General features: G+C 40.6%; 1 long non-coding RNA gene across 1 annotated transcript; it reads right to left on the bottom strand.

Annotated features, from left to right (window-relative positions):
• Positions 1 to 18,827: 18,827 nt before the first annotated feature.
• Positions 18,828 to 20,211, bottom strand: LOC121402070. Its single transcript, XR_005966513.1, has 2 exons — positions 20,071 to 20,211; positions 18,828 to 19,021 (listed from the first exon to the last, which is right to left on the bottom strand). It is a non-coding gene; the product is annotated as an uncharacterized LOC121402070 (long non-coding RNA).
• Between the last annotated feature and the right edge of the window lie 979 nt (positions 20,212 to 21,190).

The following is a 21,190-nucleotide window of genomic DNA, read 5'->3' as shown; positions in this document are numbered from 1 at the left end:
AAAGCATACGGCAGCCCCATGCATTGACTGACAGAAATACACTGACAAATTTTAATTGGCTCTTATACAGTACCTGATCAATGATATTGATAAATATTGAGTTGGAGTAAAACTATTTGCAGCTTATAGATACAGATACCATTATATTGCCTGCTATGTCAGGGACCGGTCTCCTGTCTCCACTCATGTACCATTTCCCAAACGCAAAGCTGCTATTCTTATTCCTCTCCCAGCTTTGTGGCAATAATGTCATAAATCGTTCCAGCTCCAAAAATACAACTTAAACTGACAATAACTCTGTCCAAGTGGCATGCATCTGCGCTGTTCATAAAAACGTAATGATAGTTAATAAATCAGCCCCATATTTTTCAGCTTCGGCTAATGAAGTAAAAATCCACATAAAAATGAATATAGACTGTTTTTATAGTCCCCGCTATTCATTTTCTATCAATATTTGCTATTACAAAGCAGTATTTTATATCTTAGTAAACAGCAGCACACTTTTACTAACGGGCCTAAGAATTATAAAGCACAAAATAAATTCTAATTAGCCTCTACAAAAGAATTTTCAGTACTCTGGGTTATATACATTAAAATGCAATTAAAGTGTAGCTAAGGCACCGCTGTTGTAAACTGATTTCTTTGTTCTGTTTTGTTTATCCTGAGGCCACAATGTAGTTCTTTTATTGTCATTTGCTTGCTAACGTTTACATCAATTTAGCCAGTGTGTTTTAACAATTAATGCTGGAACAGAACCAACGTCAAACTGATGAACAGAATGTGTGACATGTGCCAGATTAGAATTTAGCATGAGTTATAGGCAGATAAAATGGAAGCCATGCGAATACATCAGGTATCAGGCTGATTCTAAAAGAAGGAAGAGGAAGAGCCTGCTCTCTATCTCATTTACAATAATGGCAGGTGTTTAGAACCCATATATTTGTATTGTGTCATGACCAGTTGATTAATACAAATCACTGTGAGTAAGCAAGTTCTGGCTTAAGGGAAAACTATATCCCCACACAATGTAGGTCTCTGCTTCATGTAAATAAACTATTTTCATAATAATATACCTTTTTAGTAGTGTGTGCCATTGGGTAATCATAAATAGAAAATGTACCAATTTAAGAACTAAGGGCCGTCCACTGGAATCCACAGGGCACACAAAGAAAGCAAACAAACCATTTTAGGTCCTGTGAGCCAAAGTTATGTTTTTTGCTCCCACACTTCTTCCTGGTACAGTTAGAGCTGCAGTATTTCTGGTCAGGTGATTCATTCATTTATTCATTCATGTTGTATTCATTTTGGGGGTATAGCTTTCCTTTAAGTCATTTCTAATACCTCTGCCCCTATTATTACATCTCTGATGATGGTATTAAAGTGACCATACATGGCCATAATTTATTTATTATTTAACTAATTGAACTGGAATAGACAGTTGGTCAATTGGTTAGAAAGTGCACAGGGTCACCATCGGTATGGTTTCCATAAAGAGATTGGGCTGGGTTTTTCAATCAACAGGACGACTCAAACAAAGCCAAAACTTGATGTAGTTTACAATAGATTACCTACAGCCATAAGAAATAAAAGGCACTAACTTTGCCCACGTGCAGTAAGGGCTCTTACTGACGAGAGGTTGTAGCTGCGCTCCCCTACGTTCCATTTTTCTGTGTTCAGCCGCATGGGAGCGCAGAAATAGACGCATTACATTTTTTCCAATGGGGCTGTACTCACACAGGCGTGTGTAGGCGCCGAACGCAGGTTGAGACGCAACATGCTGCATTTTTCCTGCATTCGGCGCCTACACGGGCCTGTATGAGTACAGCCCCATTGGAAAAATGTAATGCGTCTATTCCTGCGGCTGAACGCAGAAAAATGGAGCGCAGGGGAGCGCAGCTACAAGCGCTCGTCAGTAAGAGCCCTTACCCAAAGCAACTGATAAAATCCAGGTGTTTAGTAAGAGAATTGAGAGAATCAAAAACTGCCCTCAAGCTTAAGGCACCTGGAAAAAACCCAAATCAAGGTTTCAAATTGTTTGTACATATATCTGCACATTGCACACTTTATTATATGAGATAAGCATCCATAAAAAGAGTCATATGTGTTAAATTGTGCCAATTAAGCAATTCTGAATTTTATAAACAGATATTTGAAGGAAACTACAAATCCTCATTGTCACTGGATGTGAGTGCCCCCTTTTTATTGTTACATTGGTGATTCTCTCCCTACAGCACAAACTGCATTTAGTTAATTTCCCAGCAGACATGAAAATACCTGGCGCACCTAATAGACCTGTTTTTTAAATCTTTCCAAGTCCACAGGAATCCCATTAAGCCTTCTTTTATAGATCCGAGAATGATCAGTGAGTCATATATAGTCACCTACCTAGCCTGAATTAGTCAGATAATTAGAGCTGATCTTTTTAACCTTCTTCCGACCTAGCACAACCCATTCTTTATCCAGGTGTCTTAGCCAATGAGATCATTGTGGTTAAACTTTAACTATTGTCTGCTTCTAATATTTCACCCTGTGAAAGACTTTATCAAAAAGTATTTACCAAACTCAAACCATGCATCACATGCCAGACCAGGTGAGAGCTGTAGGAAAGGTGTCATCCAGAGTTCCAACCAGAAAAAAACTTGGCTTTGTAGCTAAGAACCAAACCAGTTTGCTATCAAAGCAGGTCAACGTCAGATGAAGCCATTGTAAGTGGTAAAAATGGGTTCTTACTTTTGCTATTGTTCATGTGTTCTTTGTTCCCGAGGCCTTAAATACTGTCTGTTAACTAGAGATTAAAGATAATTGCTTTGCACGCACACGAATAATGTTGGGAAAAAAACTGCCATTCTGCTTCAGTTTGAGAAGCCAATAATTGAACTACTTATAATATACTGATGAGGATTTTGTCTACATAGTCTATATCAGGGGTAGGCAACCCGCGGCTCCGGAGCCTCATGCGGCTATTCATCCTGCTTGCTGTGGCTCTGTCTTGCGGCTTTGCCTGTCATGTCGTCCAGGTCCAGACTGAGAATTAAAATAAGCTCTGGCATTTCAGGTACACAGAGGCCCACACCAGCCCACAAAATACTGACTTTCTATGGCACCTTATAGCAGCCCCTCTGGCATTTGCCAGAACCCACAGACTGCCAGTCCGGGCCTGTCGTCTAGGTGCCCCTGGCGGCTTCTTGAGTGTGAGACCGGGAAGCCGCCAGCAGGTGCGAGGGCTGTATAGACGTCCCAGGAGTGACGGCAAGACCGAGCTGCAGCAAGATGATTCATCATGGTCCTTACTGCGGTCACACACTCAAGACAAGAGAGGGAAGATCAGCATGGAGCTACAGAAGTCACAATGAACAGATGAGAACACTAGCATTTAATAGGGCTATTCAGTGTTTTATTTATTTCAAAGTAGGCCTACACATACACACTGCACTTCTGTTTGTTTTATTCTGATGTTGTAACAGTTAAAATTAAAAAAAGGTTAAAACTTTTAAACTGTGTTATGTTTTGCGGCTCCAGGCTATTTAGTGGATGAGGGGTGCAAAATGGCTCTTTTGATAGTAAAGGTTGCTGACCCCTGGTCTATATGGAACAGATAGATTAACCATACTTAGGTATGTGTCTATATAGATACACAGGCTATCATTCCCATTACCTGTAATTCATTTTCTCTGCTCATTATGCAATCACATCGGAAAGTTGGTTGCATGAGCATATTTATTGCAGTACTTCTGGTGTCTCATTGTAGTCCAGGGTTTCTTAATCTTTTTGATGGGGGTCCAGATTAAGCTTGAAAATCAACTCCATGACCATGATCACCATCAGGAATCATGAGACCCCATAAAAAAAACTGGCAGAAGCAGTAGCAAATGACTGGGAGAGGGGGTCTGGTGGATTCAAACAAATGGTCAGTGGGGTGGAGGTTGGGGGGTGCAAGTTGGCTTTGGGCACCGAGATTTCTTGGTTCATCTCTGTTTACCTCTTTATAAATATCAGACTTGCCTCCAGGAGCATTCTTGTAAGCCATTTGGGCTTTGTAAATTAGAAGTATTGCTAGTTGGAACGCACTTGTCCCATGTTTGAGCACTGGCTACTCTCTCAATAGACATGTATCTGGACCATCAGTCTGCATCTTTTTCAAAGCCTGGGGTGGTGCCAGGTGCACTTGCTTAAGTAACTGGATCTGTTGAGCCTGTTGCTACATCAATGTTTGCAAAAGTAGTTCCATTTTTGCTCTGGGGCCCTCCAGCATCCAGGAGCACCACGGAAGTTTAGACCACTTCTCACACAGTCTGTTGCAGGCCACTGCAGAGCAATTGTAACAACAAATATTGTTAAAGAAAAATGGCTTCTAATTTCAGCTGGTAGTAGCAGAAAACAGCAACTGTGTTCAGCAAAACAAAACAGCTTCCCTCAGCAGTGAAATAATAAATAAAAAAAGGAACTTAACAAACCTTTGTCCTTTTTTAGGTTCCGAGTGAACTCACAGCTCCCTCTATGGACTGAATATATCTATGTGTCTGAGTGAACCCTGCAGAATAGACAGCTGAGTCCAATCAGACCCAGCCAGCTTTATACCCTGTTAAAACTGCTTATTGTAAATAGGATATAAGAAGTTTCCTCAAAGTTCTGTTCCCTGTAGAACATGGTGACTTCTATTATCCTTATACTTTACAACAGGGGGTGCATAATTCTCTATATCAATGGATATTGATATGGTAGATCCCAATTACTATTTCCAGGGATACCATGGCTGGGCTGGTGTGTCTAAATCTAATTCAAAATACATGATATAGTAAAGCTACAAACTTTATATAAATATAACCAGGTTTATTCCTTTGTATGAGCCAGAACAAGTTTTATTATCCAGCTTTTCCACTGTGGCATAGGATCCAATCATTGGGGGCAGCTCAGAGTGGTAGCAAGTGTTCTCCCCTTAAAGGACTATTAGAGTTGCATCCTCTAAGCCCCCAATTGCGATGCTGTATATTGCTACAAGTCTCCAGCAGCAAGTGAACATCTGGGGAAAACATTTTTTCACCGATGATTAATGTGGAAATGGCCAAACAGAGGCATGGTTACTCTTTAAGGTATGACTGTTCTTTGCAAGTGAGAGACGTAAAGGGGAGTAGTGTTAAAGAATATTATTTTCTGCGGCAGCTGCTGGTTAGTACTCACACAGGTATTTTTGTTTGTTCTGTGGAAAAGAGTTTTGCATAATTATTCAAGGATTATTTATATATTATCTTATGCTTAATATTCAAAGACCAGTACTGGGCATCTCTCATGTTTACTGGCTGACTGTTTATGTTTTCCCAAAGTGTTGTATGCTTAGCCTTGTCACTCGCTGATATATTCATCATCCTGTGCTGAGAATAATATTTCGCATAAGTACATACATGGCAATGAGAACCTAAAAATGGCATATGCCCCAAAGTTGGATTTTCTCTGGCCCAAAGGAGTAATCATCAGAGGATATACTGTAAATAAAGAACAAACTCAGTCAGTTCCCAAATACTTGTTTGGAGCAGCAGTTCACCTTGATCCTAACATTTCATATAATGCAGAGAATGGTATTTTAAAGGGGATCTCCGCCCAAAAAATAGTTTTTCATAATGAAAGAAAATGTAGTACTAAAAAAAACATTTGCAATGGTTTAAAAGTTATGTGTAAATGTAACTGCTATTGGGAGCAGTGTTTGTTTATTCCTTTAGGTTCTCTGTTCTGTCTCTTGGAACAATATATCAGGAGTCAGTTGTCCTCCAAGTCTCTTAAAGGGATTCTGTCATGATTTTTATGGTGTACTTTTTCTTTCCAAATTACACTGTTTACACTGCAAATAATTCACTCAACCATTTAAAATTTCATTTCAATTTCAAAATTTTCTATGTATTTTTTTAGTTGTAATAGTGGAGTGTAGGCGCCATCTCAGGTCATTTTGCCTGGTCATGTGCTTTCAGAAAGAGCCAGCACTTTAGGATGGAACTGCTTTCTGGCAGGTTGTTGTTTCTCCTACTCACTGTAACTGAAGAGTCCCAGTGGGACATGGATTTTTACTATTGAGTGCTGTTCTTAGATCTACCAGGGAGCTGTTATCTGGTTACCTTCCCATTGTTCAGTTGTTAAGCTGCTGGGGAAAGGGAGGGGGGGATATCACTCCAACTTGCAGTACAGCAGTAAAGAGTGATTGAAGCAGGGCTGGGCCAAGCCGACCGGGCCCCCTAGGCAACCCCGCCGGCCAGCCCGCTGCCCCCTGTGCATGTGCACCCGAGGGCGTGTGCGTGCGCAAACGTGTGCGCATCCATACGAACGCACGCATGCGCAGTAGCAGAGGGGAGGGAGGGAGGTGAGTGATGGAGAGGGGGGGAGGTGACGGGGAGGAGGAGGGAGGGGATTGGAGTGACGGAAAGGGGAGAAGGGAGGGGATGACGGTGACGAGGAGGGAGGGGAGTGACGAAGATGGGAGGATGTGACTGGGTGGAGTTTAATAGGTACCTGCCAAACGCCCCCTTATGATTGCACCCTAGGCAGGTGCCTCTTCTGCCTACCCCTAGTTCCGGCCCTGGTCTGAAGTTTAACAGAGCACAAGTCACATAACTGGAGGCAACTGGGAAACTGACAATATGTCTAGCCACATGTCAGATTTCAAAATTTAATATAAAACAATTAGTTTGTTCTTTTGAAAAACAGATTTCAGTGCAGAAGTCTGCTGGAGCAGCACTATTAACTGATGCATTTTGAAAAACACTTTCCATTAATCAGCTGCGTGCAGAATTGTTTGTGGCCAAGCGTGAAAAAGACAAATGGCTGAATAACAAACAAAATGTAAAAAAAGAATAGAATATTGGTATTGCTAAGCATAGGGTATTATACTGTGTACGGATGCAGCATGTATGTGTGTGCACCTTATCTGAGGGTAAGTGTTCTATATGATGCCCCATTTACTGTGTATGTGCCAACACCACAAATGATTTTCAGAAATATTTGCATTGAGACAGCAAGTTAATGAGGTTAAACTGTAACAATCTGAGTGTTGACAGTGGAATTGTTTGCTGTAACTGAGTAACTAGCACCAGGAGTAATTTCTGCTCTCCCAGTGAGACGCCACAATGCACGCAGTCACTCCAGCCAAACAGGTTTAAGCACATTTCCAAAAGTCAATTTGGCATTTTGAGCCGGACAGGACTTCCTTAACAGAATCAATATTCCATCCTTAGTGTTCCCCTTGAGGAAAGCGATTATTTACAGATGTTGAAGTCAAAGACATTGAAATTCTTTCAAATCCAATTCATTTTAAATGTTACACCTTCATAGAGGGCAGAGCCATTCAGAGGAAACATTAAGTCTATAGGTTAGCGATACTATTTAACCTACTGTAACAAACCTTGGACATGTTGTGTTGTGAGAAATATATGTGGCACTTTTTTATAGAAGCTTCCATGGAGCATCAGCAGTCTATGTGCATGTCTGTACTGGTGCAGGGCAATCCTTCTTCCACTCATTTCAGTGTCTAACCACAAATGCTTCATTATCCAAAAGATAAACAATACCTGTTTGGTTTGGATTAAAGCAAACACTAAAAATATAATCCTATAAAGTACACATATAAATTTCACTTATGCTGTTCTGATTCTTCAGCAGGAAATCAAATAAACTGAAAGTAATAACTTTAACTCATGCAGCGAATTCGGAATTTGCATCATTCCTGCACCAAGAGATTTGTGGAAACACGGAAACACAGTAATATAATTATATCTGTACAGGCCCGGGAGCAAAATTTGCACCGGGCCCCATTTAACCCCACAACTCCTTCATCATCCGCACTGATATTGGGTTAAACAATGCAAAACAGTTCACTGCAGCATCCCTACTGTCCTCTGACTGGGCCCCTGGTGCAGCCACTTCCTAAATCCCCTGGGTAGTTCTGCTACTGCTGAAATGAAATAGCCCTGATTTATTTTGTGAGTTTATTATGTAATAAAAGCAATATCTGGAGGTATTCATACCTGCTAAATACATATTGTATGTGGTTCCTGCTTCCCTGTTTGGTGTGCAACCAGGGCAGCCATCATGGGGGAACAGGGGGGAGAGTTGTAGGGGGCCCCGAGGGTAAGGGGGGCCCGGCCACGGCACACTTACTTGATTAGCTGGGCCCCCATCTTTCTGAGAGCTGCTGACTTTGGGAAGGCATGCACGTTTAAGGGGCCCTGGCCACCAATTTTATTATAATGTGGGGGGGGCCTGGCCACCAATTTTGGCCACCAATTTTTTTTTCTCATGTGGGGTCCTAGCCACCAATATTTTTTAATGGGGGGGCCCTGGCCACAAATGTTTTTTTATGGGGGGCCCTGACCACCAATATCTTTTTATTTTGTTATTAACATGTGGGAACCCTAGCCACCAATATTATTTTTGTTTTTTTACTGTGTGGTCGGGGGCGGACCTGTAGGTGGGGCTTGCAGTGGGCGCAGCCCAGGGGGCCCAGGAAATTTTGTCGTATGGGGCCCTGTGATTTCTGATGGCGGTCCTGTGTGCAACCAATCTTAGGTTTTTTTGTTGATTTCAGTGTCAGCACAGAATCTTTTGAGAATTTACTATGACATCTGATAGAGAAAAAAAAAATGCAATTAGTAAACTCTGGTTGAAAGACAAGAGTATTCTCAGGTTATTGTGATGCCAAAGGAAGTCGCTTTTCAATTGTGGGTTTCCACTGACGGCAAATAAAGGGCTGAAAGTCTAAAGCCTGCATTTGATCCAAGCACAAGGCAGATATAAAACGCTGACTGTGTGTCAGGTTGAAGGCTGCTGTTTTGTGATCAATGAAAGGACAGAAAAACGGCAGACTAATTGATGAGCTCTGCAACACAATGTGGTGCGTATCTGCAAGATTGACTGGGATCTTTGCAAGGCAGGTTACTATTTCCCTGGCACTGTGCATTTTTATGAAAGAGTTATGATATAATTACTTGCTTTCCTGACTTCTTATGTATGGAACTGTATTTAATTATAAACTGCGCTTCTTGAAGAAACACAGGGAGCAATTGCATATGATTTATAATTATAAATTGATAGAGAAAGACATACACACACACAAACAGATATATTTTATTCTGACTTTTCAAATTATAGTTCTTTTAGGTTCCCATTGCCACACCAGAATGGGCATGCACACATTTTTATTGTATTGCTTTTGTAACCAATTATTAATTGAGTTATGTGGCCCTTGGGCTTATATACCAGGGTAAACCCATGCATGTTCCGTTCCCTTTGTAAAGAAGTGTGTGTAAGCTTCCATGAACTTGATGGGTGAAGAGGAGTCTGCAATGATATGCAACGTATTATACTCACACCAGTCACTGGCCCAGGCTTCAAATAAGCATGATCACTAAAGGCCCCTGCAATTAAAGGGTACCCTAGGCACCCTATGGTCCTTGCCCAAGAAATCATGTAATCAAATTATTTACACATGTTCAGTTAAGCCCTACAACCATGCCTTCACTGCACCAATATCTTCAATTACCTGCATGGTCCTTAACATATCTTTCATGGCATGCACAGACAGCTAATTCCTGCTCTGATGATCCCCTAATGTTTCCCCTGTGTTTAGTCCCTTGATCCTCTTGTATATAGTTTCACCACAATCCTTTTATCCTGCGCTTTTTTCAGTGGTTGTAAGCAGTGATTGTGAAGTCTGTTTTAGGGATCTGGGTTTGCAGTAATCACAGTGCTGTAAAGGTTTTGCTAGCAATGGTGAGAAAGCAGCAGCAGAGACTATATATAAAGTATTCCAACAAATTGCACTTCTGTGAGCCCCAGGGCAGGTAAATTCAAGAGTAGTTAACAAATCATAGTAAGTCTATTGGTGATGAGGAGAATGTCAAATACAATCTATCAATGCACGTTACTAGTGATGGGCAAATAAATTTGTCGGACATAAATTTGCAGCGAATTTCTGCAAATTAATTGGCAAAACTGCGGTGACAATTCACAGGCAAAAAAATCCGCTGTGGCAAAAAAAATATTGTTGCGCATCAATTATTCAGACGCCCATTGACTTTAATGCATTTGGACCGAATAATCGCACATATAAAATAAATATTGGCGCTTGACTTCAATGCGTTTCGCAAATTTTTCAGCACAGATTCGTCCATCACTACATATTACATTATAAACAAGCACCAAACTATTTTACGAGATAACAAGACTGTCTAAAGAAATCGAGAGTAAAGGTGGCCATAGACGTGACAATTATGATCTTTCTTGGAAAAGATCTTTCCAAGAAAGATTGTTCTTTTCAATAAACACATATAGAGCTGAATTGTCAGATATACAGGTAGAAACAATAGAATTCTACCTGTATCTGACGATTCAGCACTAACAATGGACGATGTTTGGGTTCCTTCAAAGGCACCTGATCAAAAAAAGCTGAATAGAAGCTAAGTGGAAACAGTTGCGTGAAAATCATGTACTATAGATCCTACTGGGATACAGGAATAGGACACACAGGCTTCCACATGTGTTTGAGGTTAGGAAAAACTACAGCAGCTGGACAATCTTAATCCTATTGCTCTTGTTTGATCCTCTGTAATTAATAAGGGGGAAGCCAAAATGTACAGCCAATGAAACAGAGGAGACATTGTTCTTCACATTTCATTTACTTTGCCGTTTCCCTTAATTAAAAGCAAACCAAATTATTATGTAACACCTGTTATGTATAAATTGTCTCACTTCTTATTGCTCATGATTGTAAATATGATATTCGTCCTTAGCTAATGAGGCGTTACCATCAAAGTAAAATGTTTTTGTCTCACTTGATACCAAACTCACTTCTGATTTCATTGTGCAGTGATGGAAAAAAAAAAGTGAGGGTAGCAACCTCCAGGCAGCAGGGCTTCTGTATGAAAGTTGTATGTTCATCTGGATATTCTGGTTTTCTTCCACACTCGAGATTTCTACCGGCTTCAGAGAAAGGCCACTGCTGCGTGTCGGTAAAATGTAGAAGTGCAGCAAAACCACTGTTTAATGATCATATGGTATTGTGAAACAAATGTGTGGGTGGCAGATGTTTTCCAGACAGAATAAGTTAAAAACCTTTAAAAGTCCAAGACAGCCACGCACAGAATACAACAACACTCTACAATAACTGTATATACATACTAAGCAATATCTTTAAAACATGTCCACATTGATAATAACCTACAGGAAGTTGTAAACTATAGGATAAATATACTGCACCTTATTACAGATTATGTGGCTTTTGGGGGCAGGAGTCATTTTTATCAGATCGCCCATATCAAATATCTGATACGTTCAGCTAAGAGGAGCACTCCCCAAGAGAAAGCAGAAGCCTCAGAACTAGTTACTTATGAGTGAATAAGTAAATTGTACAGCTCTCATCAGGATTTCAAAAATCTGATTAAAAAGTGTATTATTGGGCCAATGGTTGGGTCGCCATAATTACCTTCCTCAGTGACAGAAAACAACAGAACCATTTTTTATTTTTTTTCATCCTTATTATAGAGGGTACATAAGGGCTTGTTTATTAAGGGGTAGATATCGTGTTTGAAATGCTGATGAATGTGTACACATCAATTTCAAAAGTAAATCGCTTTTGAAATTTACGTTTTGGTTTGGAGACAGAAGAGAGCCTGACAAGTTGCTGGACTGGGGCAAATTTGCCCATGGGCAGTTACCTATAGCAACCAATCAGTGATTAGCTTTTTGAAGCAAGCTGCAAGTAGGACAATGAATGCAGCAATCTGATTGGTTGCCATGGGTTACTGCCCATGGGCAAATTTGCCCAGTGTTGATAAATGACCCTCAGCGTGTTTGGGATTTACGTTTGTTTAAAAAAGAATGTGTACACATAGTTGCACCATACTTTTTGCAGCAGCAACAACCCCTGATGAAGCATGTGCTCTGTGACCTTGCACAAACTGTGCTTTTGATATCACATCCAGCTCTGGAGTGCAATAGAGCTCTGTGTTTACTGGCTACCTCATGCACAGGGCTCCCAATGCACATTGCACCCAAGGGTGCTCTTTCTAGTACCTGAGGAATGGCTCTAGTGGGCATCCATGGCCATGTCAATAAGCACCTATCGAATGGCATAATAGTGAATGTGCATGTGGCTGCATCAGAGCTGGGCCAAGTAGTACTGGCTCTGTTTGCCTGTTTTCCATCCCCGCTCCCACACTACTTGGTCCACACCACCCTTTTGGTATGCACAATACACCACTATCACACCAATCCAATCCTGTCCCCACCCTAGCTGCACCTGAGACATATGCAATACCTGCCTAACCCTAGATCTAACCCTGGCACTCATGTAGCTATCCAGGGGCTAATCTTAAACAGTGGTTGCAAGTTATGCCTGCTTGCATTGCTTTCTTTGTCAGGTGCATCTATTTACACCCCAATGCCCCACTACTGAGGCACAAAGATTTACACAAATACAAGGGATGAAGATGTATTGTAAAGTAAAAAAACATGGCACTATTACCCCATTTAGAAAATGAGTCCACCAGTCTTATATCCAGTAAACAATAAAAGAAAATGGGGAAGGGAGAACACAGTGTAGCCAACAACTTTATTCGTGTAAAAAAAATGAGTTTGCAACATTTATTTTGATCATTCACTCACTGCTTAAAAAATAGCAGCCCGAAGCAGGGGTTAAATAATCGGTCATGTAATAATAGCACAAAGTTGTGCACTGTTATAACCTAAATGACACATGTGGGAATACAGTGCAGGAAATATATAGGTATTTTTGAGAATAATGACAAAGAATGGTTTCTATCAGTACAATACAAAGTCAGGTTGTTTTATTTAAAGATAAATCCTTCCTATTTACCATATGCTCTCATACGCTTTCCATGCAACTTCCTGTGAGAACCCTCGGCGGGATACAGGCTTGAAATCCATCACTGCGTTAGCAATAAAACTATTTATGCTTAGCGTCGAGCTGTATTATCTGCATCATTTAAGACTGCCGGCTAACAGGCCATGATTCATGGGAACAGTGAGCAGTGAGAGAGTTTATTAAAAGTCATCTTTAAAACTTGCGGCATCCTTCACTAATTCCATGTACAATATGGAGATGTATTATGTACAGCAGCAAAAAAAAAAAAAGATGTTCTTGTTTTTGGCTTTTAATGAATTATTTTGCTGTTTGGGTTGTATGGGTTATGAAACACTGCTCATGGTCACTGGCTTTTGTTTATCCCACTGGCTGACCTTTCCCAGAGATAATTGGTGTAATGTAATTAAAGTTTCCTAGAGATAATTTGTTTAAAGTAATTAAAATTAATGGGAAAAAAATATTCTCAGTGTAAACAATTTGGCCTTTGTGAATGTTAGCTTTTAATATGAGCACTGCAAACCTACAACTATATAGAGACTAAAACACCAGAAAAAGATGCGGGTCTGTTCTGTTTTAGTAACACCTAGGTTCTAATCTGAACAGTGCAGTTTCAAATAGCAATGAATCAACAACAGATTTTGATCAGTCTTCTATTTGAATCAGTTAGCAAAAATCTCAATGGTCTCTGTTGGGTTATGTGGAACACTTGGTACCTAAACTTTTAAATGTTGGTTTACCTTTAAGTTAACATCTTAGTACATTATGTAATGCCCTATTCTTAGCAAATGTTCAATTGGTTTTCAATAAAGTTTTTTAATTATTTGCCTTCCAATTCTGCCATCTATTTCCACCTTTCACTGACCCCCACAACCAAAAAATGATTGCTCTCTAAAGCTACAATTGTGTTGTTATTATTACTTTTTATTACTTATCTTCCTATTCAAGCCCTCTCCTATTTGTATTCCAATCTCTCATTCAAAACCACTATCTGGTAGCTAGGGTAAATCAAGACCTAGCTGCCAAAATACCAAACCGGAGAGTTTCTGGACAAAAAGCTAAATAATTCAAAAGCCACCAAAATGTAAGACCAACTGAAAATTGTCTCCGAATTATGCGATCTACATGATATGAAAGTTAATTTAAAGGTGAACTATCCATTTTATATTGTGAATATTTATTACATTCCACAAATGGTGTCTTTAGAATCATGTATAACAACCAAGGCAGCATTTCAGTATACCAGGCAGTTGACTTGCCTTGGTTACAGGTAATTGTCACAGCAAATCAACCAGGGTCTCTAGCTTCAGATCATTTAAACTCTATGGGGCAAATTCACTAAGATTCGTAGTTGCGCCAGGCGTAACTTCGCCGCACTTCGCCACACTTTGCCAGGGTAGTTTCGCCAGCGCTTCGCAAATTCACTAAAATCCGAAGTTGCGCTCAGGGGTAGCGTAAGGTTGCGAAGTTGCGCTAGCGTTGATTCGCTAAGTGAAACGAAGTTACACTAGCGATGGTTAATTTGCATACAGCGCCAAATTCAAATTTCAATGGAGGAATACGTATCAGCACTACAAATGCCTAGAAAACCTTCAAAACATCAAATAAAATTTTTATTTTGCCCTACACATGTGCCCACTGTATAGGTAAGTTGCCATGAGTCAGGAAATGTAGGGGGGAAGGAGGGGAGCCCCAAAAAAATTTGCGATCTTTTTCAGCCTATCACCCATAATGTAGAAAACACACCAGCGTTTTTTGGGACTTAGAAAAAATTTTGACTTTTTTTGAAGCAATCCCTATCTACTCTATTGCACTTCGCCTGGTCTGAGGTGGCGAAGGAAGTCTAAAGTAAGGAAGTCTAGAGTAAAAGGTAGCGTTCAGTACACTGCGCGCGTTAGTGAATTTGCGTAGTTACGTCCGTAGCGATAATTTGCCAGGAGTAAGGGTGCGAAGTAACACTAGCGAATCTACGCCAGCGTTCGTTAGTGAATTTGCGCAGTAACGAAAATGCCAAACGCTAGCGAAGTAACGCTAGCATTCCGTGCTTCGGCGCTTAGTGAATTTGCCCATAGGCTCTTTGTACATACAGAATCTCCATACACACTCAACCCAGTATGCCTGGTGGTCTGCAGTCAGGGCCGCCATCAGGGGGGGACAGGGGGGACAAGCGTACCGGGCCCGGGCATGAAGGGGGGCCCGGCAGCGCTGCATTTTTTTGAAGATCCGGGCCCCCCTTACGAGCGCCCGAGCCGTACGTCTTGCCTCTTCAGTGCCGAATGCGGAAGTGCCGAAAAGCCGAAGCCGATGCGACGAAAAGACCCGAAGTCACGGAAAAAGCCGAAGTCCCGAAGTCACGAAGCGCCGAAAAGACCCGAAGTCACGAAAACAGCCGAAGCCGAAGTCCTGAAGCAGCGCAAAGACCCGAAGTCACGAAAACAGCCGAAGCCGAAGTCCTGAAGCGGTGAAAAGACCCGAAGTCACGAAAGGAGGCGAAGTTGAAGTACTGAAGCCATGAGTTCAATTCTACTGAACACCAGTTTGTGTTTTTTTTTTTTTTAATCCCCTGGCCACCAATGTATTATTTTAATATTCTATAGGCCCCTGCCACCAATCTTTTTTTTAAAACTTTTGTTTTTGGGGCCCCAATTTTTTTTTAACTCGTAAGGGGCCCCTTGCCACCATTGTTTTTTTTTGGGTTTTTTTTTTAAAAAAAAAATTAATTTTCTTTTTGGTGGCCCCAAATTTTTTTAACTTGTAAGGGGGCCCCTGCCACCAGTTTTTTTTTTTTTCAAAAAAAAATTATTTTTTTTTTAAATTTTTTTTGGGGCCCCAATTTGTTTTTAACTTGTAAGGGGGCCCCTGCCACCATTTTTTTTTTTTCTCCAAATTTTTTTTTCTCCAAATTTTTTTTTTGGGGCCCCAATTTGTTTTTAACTTATAAGGGGGCCCCTGCCGCCAATGTTTTTTTTTTTTTTCAAAAAAAATTAATTTTTTTTCAAATTTTTTTTTGGGGCCCCAATTTGTTTTTAACTTATAAGGGGGCCCCTGCCGCCAATGTTTTTTTTTTTTTTCAAAAAAAAATTAATTTTTTTTCAAATTTTTTTTTGGGGCCCCAATTTGTTTTTAACTTAGAAGGGGGCCCCTGCCGCCAATGTTTTTTTTTTTTTCAAAAAAAAATTAATTTTTTTTCAAATTTTTTTTTGGGGCCCCAATTTGTTTTTAACTTAGAAGGGGGCCCCTGCCACCAATGTTTGTTTATTTTTTAGTTTTTTTTACATTTTTTTTGTTGGGGCCCCAAGTTTTTTTTAACAGGGGGCCCCTGCCACCAATGTTTTTTAAAAAAAAAAATTTTAATTTTTTTTTTTTTGGGGCCCCAATTTTTTTTATAAGGGGGCCCTGACCATCAATAGCTTTTTACAACTTGTGTGGGGGGGGGTTACTTTTTTAGCGCTGATGTCTGTGTGGTCTTTTAACTGCGATGTGGGCGGGGATATGGGGCGGAGCTTGGTCGTCAGTGTGGGCGGGGCCCAGGGGGCCCCAAAAATTTTGTTGTACGGGGCCCCGTGATTTCTAATGGCGGCCCTGTCTGCAGTAAACTACATATTGAATTGTTTCCCTCTTCTTTCATTCTCCCTAGTTTTATAAGCTTGCAGTAAATAATTATTTATCACCTCCCATAGCCCTCCACTTATTCCCCACTAGCAATAGCCTTACATATTTCATGTCCTTAGAGCATGTGTTCATAGGGAACAGGCCTGTGGATGAGTGCTGTGAGGCTATGCAATGTATATGGCTTTTATACTAGATATTGTAATCCCTAGTTTTCTCCCTGTGCTCATTTGCATTTTTCCAATGAAGGAAATTCCCTCCACTGACAATGTAATTTGTGTGGATGTATCAAAATGTTGCAATATTACATTGCCTAGTTAGGGATAACATTCCTTGATTTCTAATGAGAGACCAAGATGAATTTAAAACATAAAACGAAAACAAACTTTTGGAGCAGGCACTCAATGAAGGCAATCTTCCACCAGGCAGATAAATTCAAAGTGAAAAGTTTATTGTGTCCACAACCTTACGCGTTTCGTGATAAACACTTAATCATAGGCTATCTTTACAGAGCCATGCTTCAAATATTTAAACAGAAATACACCAATCAAAACAATGCACCAATTAGAACAAAAGAACCAATCGGAGAAACTTTACTCAGGTGCACCAATCACTGTTCAGTTTAGATTAGTGTGGTTAGACATTACCACATTGACTCCATATAGGAGCCATATTGGTACACCATAGAAGAGCAAAGTGTCAACATGTTGGTACACCCAAGATTTAAAGTGACACTGGGGGTCATTCATAAAGTTTGCGCAGCGCACATTATTTGCAAATGGTTGTATTGTGCATGTTTTTTCCTGAACGCTAATATATTGCACTGCTCTGCCCGTTTTTCCGTTTTTTGCGAATTTGCAGTGTGAATACATTTTTGCTAATGGCGCCCAATGTGCGAGGTTGTTGTGCGTGAAAATAGCGTTGACAGTAACTTAAATTCGCAGTTTGCGAAACTGTTTTTGCAAATATTTTAACCGTCACCAAAGTTGTGGCATAATTGAGTCGCAGAGTGTGCGCATAAAGATTCGCAAGTTGCGAATTGTGACATATTTAAAAAGCTCCTATAGACATTCGCATTGTGTACACTGTGATTGTACAAAAATATGTATAGTATATAAATAAGTAGAAAACACATATAGATAGGATATAAGGTATAAAATGTAGAAATATTGGTATAAATGTAGTTCGGTCTTAAGCGTCTAAGAGTACAAATATCAAACTCTGTTTTTTGGGGTTGTCAATTTCTGCTTGCAGACCCTAGACTCCAGATTTATTATTGAATTTAAAACATACCTAGATTTATTTTAAGACACATGTACCTAGATGGATTGTACAATGCATTGTAATGTTCATATTTGTATAAGCATGGGGGGAAGGAAGGCACATCAATATATAACAATATTTTGTAGCCATTTAAATGAAAAACAAAGAATTATTTGGGATATTGTTATTCATAACAAATATCTTTCAACTGAAAACTCAAGGTTTGCACCTGCCATATAAAGCACAGCTGTTGAGATTCTGAAACAACCCTGCCTGAAACATAATTGCATGCAGTATACTGAGCTATGTGGCAGTTATCTAAACTGGCCTAGATATTGTGTGTGGGGAGGGGGGCACAGTAAAACCTGGCAGTATGTGATTGCATTTATTTTATCTTGTGTATGAGAACATTCATTTAATTGGCTGAACCTTCTGTAAGCTAATCTGTAACTTTCGTTTATACAGGATTCATCCTGTTTTTGTTTTTAGAGTACTGGAAATCAGACATGGTAAGAAGTTGTTTGGGTGGAAACTATTTTTACATTCTGGAAAAGGATCACTGGGGTCTGTTAGTCATGCGCCTCTAAAGGTGGCCACACGGGTCAATAACAGCTGGCGACAGACCAAGTCGGCAGCTTATTGGCCCGTATATGGGGTCCTCCGATGGGCTTCCCCGATCGATATCTGCCCGAACTTCGGGCAGATGTTGATCGGACAGGGCTAAAACTCCCATCGGATCGCGGACCACATCTGACCGGCCGTATTCCTTTCATTAAGATCCGATTGTTGGGCCCTAGGGCCCACAAATGGATCAGCCCAATATTGCGCTCCTCAAGGTATCGGGGAGACATCGCTAAACGAGCGTATCTCTCTGTGTATGGCCACCTTTAGGCCAGTGGCACACACATGATTTTCTACACTAGTGGAGAAAATGCTGATCTGATCATTAAACTATGCATTTTTGCTTCAAATCCAACGTGTGTGTGTGCTGAAGGGCTGATGTGCCAGTACACATATAAGACAAGGTGGGTAGGAGCGGAGCGGAAAAAAGCTGTGTATGCAATTAACTTTAGGAAGGAAATTTTCGAGTCAAAAATGTTTCTCCAGCAGTAGAGCATCAGTTTGTTGATATTTATTTTCACACAACAATAAATTACGTTGGCCACTCATGTTCAGAAGCACACTATCTGAGAACCAGGCAGTCTGCTTTCATTAACATTCCATCGGTGGTGGGAACTCATCACTGTGTCACCAAGTGCTTCTTACACAATCGTGTGGCTACAAGGGATCCTAGCAAAATACAAGAAAAGGGGTATTGAGCACTCTGAAAAACCCCACAATGGCTGCCAAAAATAAGGTTAAAAATTTGATATTTATTGTAGATTCATTAAAAACGTAATCATATGGAGGAGGGAGTACATTATTTATGAGCTAATTTAGCTAAAGTCCGCAAATCTTTCCAGGTAGCATTCCTGGTAATCAGCCAGTAGCATCAGCTTCTATGACGAACAAATCTCATTTTCAGCTTGATGATTTGCAATGACCCATATGCATAATTTTTTGGCAGCTATCCAGAGCACACTGAGCATGTGCAGTGTCACTGACACACAAAAGCTGGCCTAACAAGATGAGAAGATGGGTCACTGCTGTGGACAGTTAAAAAGCAGCCAAGTTTTGCAGGAACTGCAACTGCACTAGAAAATTATTTGTAGATGCGCAGGTGGCCATTCTGTAAAAAAAAGTATGCTGTGATTACATTCAAGTCACTGCTGTAGTCTAAGGAACTGAATTCAAAGTGCCTGGCCATAATCAGAGAGTAGCCACTGTGTTTAACGTCTATTCCACTAAGCCAGAAATTCAAGCAGAGGGTCAGTTGAAAATACCTGCCATGTCTGCTCACAAAGAACAGGGAAAATAATACCAAAAGTTACAAACAATTGCCATTTGAAAGCAAGAGCAAGCTAGGGTCAAATTTTAGATGGTTGGGGGGGTGCTGGGGTCAAACTGTGTTTTGCAATAACCAATTCTGCATCAATTATACAAATGTTATTTTACATTTCTCTTAATATTTTTAAGATGTTGTTTTCTTGGTTTAGTATATGGTGTCATTATGTGGGTGAATAATAACATTTAATTACATGGTGGTCCACATGTGTACAGGATTGAAAAATACACATATGGTCTAATTTTCAGAATAAACATGTTAAACTAATTAAAACATATAGCAACATCCTGCTGGACATTAACATTAATGAAGAGTATAAGCAGAGTATTAACGGAGAACTAAAGCATAACAATTAAAATGGCTAGAAGTGTTGTATATAACATACTGAACTTACCGTCCCAGCCCTGAGGATCAGCAGCTCTATAACAGTAATGATCCATGCTTTTAAACTGTCCATAGCGGCGACCCATCTTCTTATCTTGTTAGGCCATCTTTTGCGTGTCAGTGACACTGCACATGCTCAGTGTGGTCTGGATAGCTGCCAAACAATTATGCATATGGGTCATTGCAAATCATCAAGCTGAAAATGAGATTTGTTTGTCATAGAAGCTGATGCTACCAGCTGATTACCAGGAATGCTACTAGGAATGCCCTGGTTTATGAGCTGCCATGTAGAGAATCTGAAGTTATTACTAATCAGCCTTGTATTGTGACTTACATAATTTATATATTGTATATTGTGGTCTCTAACTGACAGAGCCCAATGTATGTGCTATGAATCAGTGGAAAAGCTTGGGAGCTACTGGGGACATTTACAGAGGCACAGTCTTCACAGCTATAGGACTGTGGTCAGGGCTGGTCCTATCAAATGTGGGGCCCAATTGGGACCATGTTGGCGGGGCCCCTAGACAAAGTGTTGCTGGCTACTGACACACCAAGTATTTAGGAAAATAAGGGCATACAGGCACAAAATAGAAAGGAAAGGGGCAGACAAGGTAAGAGAGTGAGAGGGATGAAATAGGGGCACACAGGGTAAGAGAGAGAGGGAGTAAATAGGAGAGTGGACTGGGCCAATTAGTTTGGGGCAGGCTGGGCCGATTCAGCTTGGGAGCAGGCTTGGTTGGATTGGGGGCAGGCAGGGCCTACCAAGGTTGGAGGAAAGCTGGGCCTATGAGAGTTAGGGGCGGGCTAGACCTATGGATTTGGGGATGGGCTTTGGACCCAAAGTTGGGGGCAGGCCAGGCAGCATCATGTGCTGGGGGAAATATTATCTGTGCTGCCCTCTGGTGCGGGGCCCCCAGAGGTGCGGGGCCCTATTGGGCCCAATTGGTCCAATAGGCCTAAGGCCGGCCCTGACTGTGGTTGCTTTGATCTGGTAAAGAAAACCAAAACATAAAATAAAACATGTATAGCTTTTCTACTTTTCTTTAGCTTCAGTTTTCATTTAAATTGTGTCATAGGCCTAATACTTAATTTAGACAAAGATCACCCCAGACAAAGATATAGTAAACAAA

The sequence above is a fragment of the Xenopus laevis genome, chromosome 3S, assembly GCF_017654675.1.
Source record: "Xenopus laevis strain J_2021 chromosome 3S, Xenopus_laevis_v10.1, whole genome shotgun sequence".
In the NCBI taxonomy this organism is placed as follows: Eukaryota; Metazoa; Chordata; class Amphibia; order Anura; family Pipidae; genus Xenopus; species Xenopus laevis.
The sequence above is the reverse complement of the archived record's forward strand: the minus strand, read 5'-3'. Positions and strand labels throughout refer to the sequence as shown.